Source organism: Triticum dicoccoides, chromosome 4A (genome assembly GCF_002162155.2).
Source record: "Triticum dicoccoides isolate Atlit2015 ecotype Zavitan chromosome 4A, WEW_v2.0, whole genome shotgun sequence".
Classification (NCBI taxonomy): Eukaryota; Viridiplantae; Streptophyta; class Magnoliopsida; order Poales; family Poaceae; genus Triticum; species Triticum dicoccoides.
This window is the reverse complement of record NC_041386.1, coordinates 695863579-695866583: the sequence shown is the minus strand read 5'-3', so window position 1 is coordinate 695866583 and position 3005 is coordinate 695863579. Positions and strand designations below refer to the sequence as shown.

The 3005-nt window shown below is 47.8% G+C and overlaps 1 pseudogene; it reads right to left on the bottom strand.

Moving 5' to 3' along the window:
* Nucleotides 1-2752, bottom strand: part of LOC119284120 — a 9759-nt pseudogene extending 7007 nt beyond the window's left edge.
* Between the last annotated feature and the right edge of the window lie 253 nt (nt 2753-3005).

Sequence of the window (3005 nt, the reverse complement as noted above, 5' to 3'; positions counted from 1 at the left end):
TTCCAGATTGGAAAATCCGATAAATATGGAACCAGCCATTGAGTTTATTGCATTATCAGAGAAGATATTTGTACCATACAGAAATTGATTACGTCTGTATTAATTGAGATTGGTTACCATACGTGGTTTTCTTCGGTTCGAAAGATAGATTGGAAAAGCGGTAAATAGGGAACAAGAAGGGAGAGAACCGGTGAAGGGAAGAAAGAAAATCGGTGGAGGGATGGGGGATCGTACGTGAAGGATGGACGAAGGGAGGACGTCAGAGGGGAGACGGAACCTTACGTTTCTTTTAGGTAGTAGAGATAAGAGATTGGTTACCGCATGTGATTTCTCTGGTTCCAAAGATAGATTCCAGATTGGAAAATCCGATAAATATGGAACCAACCATTGAGTTTATTGCATTATCAGAGAAGATATTTGTACCATACAGAAATTGATTACGTCTGTATTAATTGAGATTGGTTACCATACGTGGTTTTCTTTGGTTCGAAAGATAGATTGGAAAACCGGTGAATAGGGAACCAGAACGGAGAGAACCGGTGGAGGGAAGAAAGAAAATCGGTGGAGGGGTGGGGGATCGTATGTGAAGGATGGACGATGGGATTACGTAAGAGGGGAGACGGAACCTTACGTTTCTTTTAGGTAGTAGAGATAAGAGATTGGTTACCGCATGTGATTTCTCTGGTTCCAAAGATAGATTCCAGATTGGAAAATCTGATAATTATGGAACCAACCATTGAGTTTATTGCATTATCAGAGAAGATATTTGTACCTTACAGGAATTGATTACATTTGTACTAATTGAGATTGGTTACCATACGTGGTTTTCTTCGGTTCGAAAGATAGATTGGAAAACCGGTAAATAGGGAACCAGAAGGGAGAGAACCGATGAAGGGAAGAAATAAAATCGATGGAGGGATGGGGGATCGTACGTGAAGGATGGACGAAGGGAGGACGTAAGAGGGGAGACGGAACCTTACGTTTCTTTTAGGTAGTAGAGATAAGAGATTGGTTACCGCATGTGATTTCTCTGGTTCCAAAGATAGATTCCAGATTGGAAAATCCGATAAATATGGAACCAACCATTGAGTTTATTGCATTATCAGAGAAGATATTTGTACCATACAGGAATTGATTAACTCTGTATTAATTTAGATTGGTTACCATACGTGGTTTTCTTCGGTTCGAAAGATAGATTGGAAAACCAGTAAATAGGGAACCAGAAGGGAGAGAACTGGTGGAGGGAAGAAAGAAAATCGGTGGAGGGGTGGGGGATCGTATGTGAAGGATGGACGATGGGATTATGTAAGAGGGGAGACGGAACCTTACGTTTCTTTTAGGTAGTAGAGATAAGAGACTGGTTACCGCATGTGATTTCTCTGGTTCCAAAGATAGGTTCCAGATTGGAAAATCCGATAAATATGGAACCAACCATTGAGTTTATTGCATTATCACAGAAGATATTTGTACTATACAGGAATTGATTACGTCTGTATTAATTGAGATTGGTTACCATACGTGGTTTTCTTCGGTTCGAAAGATAGATTGGAAAACCGGTAAGTAGGGAACCAGAAGGGAGAGAACCGGTGGAGGGAAGAAAGAAAATCGGTGGAGGGATGGGGGATCGTACGTGAAGGATGGACGAAGGGAGGACGTAAGAGGGGAGACGGAACCTTACGTTTCTTTTAGGTAGTAGAGACTAGAAATTTATGTCAAGCCTACTTTTACAAAGACAATGCCAGGCAAAAAAGACGATCTAATATAAAACTCCATGTGAAGTAGGGCAATATACAAAAGTGAATATACTTCAAGACTTATAAAAGGAGGGGCAAAGTAATAATGAGTAACAAGGAGGTCATATACCTAGCTAACCTGCATAGGTGGTGACAACCAGCTCATAAGACCTACCAATTTTGACATCCACAAGATCCACAAGCTTCATCTCACCCGAAACGCCATCGTCATCAAGAGTAGCAATTTCTTCATCACGAGGCTGTATCTCCGCAAGCACAAAGTAGGCGATGTTGGGAAGCAGCGCATACGACACACGGCCGGGCGGGTTGAGAGGCCTTAGATTGACTCCCGCGACAATCGGCCACCGCAGTAGCTCTGGAGGATCGAAATGTACTGCACCATCGAACCGGTGACAATGGTGAGGGCACACCGTGCCCGCGGCCATAGCCTGGCGACAATCCCGTCCCAGGAACTGGCGGCACATTCTAACGCGACCTCGTCCGCCAGCATCGGGTCTGGTCGACGCAGGTACCGCTGGACGACGACGTCGCATAGGGGAGCGTGCATTATCCGACCGCTGAGGCTGCCAGTGCGGATTTCAGAGAAAAATCTCCTCCTAGTTGTGCTCCAAGAATCTGATTGCTCGGACGAGGCTGTTGGCGAAGGAGGTGCCGACATGGTCCATGGCGTTGCGGTGGAGCAGGCCGCAGAGCAGCTGGCAGTACATGCTCTGCTCGGTGTCCGGGCAGAGGATGGCCTCCATGGGGCTGGTGCACCGGTCAAATCCGCCCACCTCATGGTCCCGGAACTAGATGCTGCGGTAGTAGGCGGTGGTGGCCGCTGGATGTGCAGGCCGGATGGCGTGTGTTCGATGGGGAAGGTGAAGATGACACGCATCCCCATTGGTGGACGACTCGCGGCCGGAGGCGATGCGATCCAAGAAAGGCTTGATGTCGTCATAGCCGGAGACATGCACACGCTTCTTGAAGGCCTCCTGGTGGTTGCCTTCCGGTGGCATGCCGCCATCCTGGCCGAGGAGGTAGGGACGGAGGTACTCCGTGTGGGTGTTCCGCTTGAGGATGTCTGTCAGGAGCTCCTGCTAGAGCGCCGCGGCGTCGGTGGTGAGGCGCTCCACGAAGCCACGACAGGCAACTGTGCCTGCGGGTCGAACTCTAGCAGCCACCGCGACGGGGCCATTGCTTGCATAAAGTGGAGTGGAGCAAAGCTGGCTGGATCTAGATCTACACAGTCGTTCAAATGGCACAGTGGAG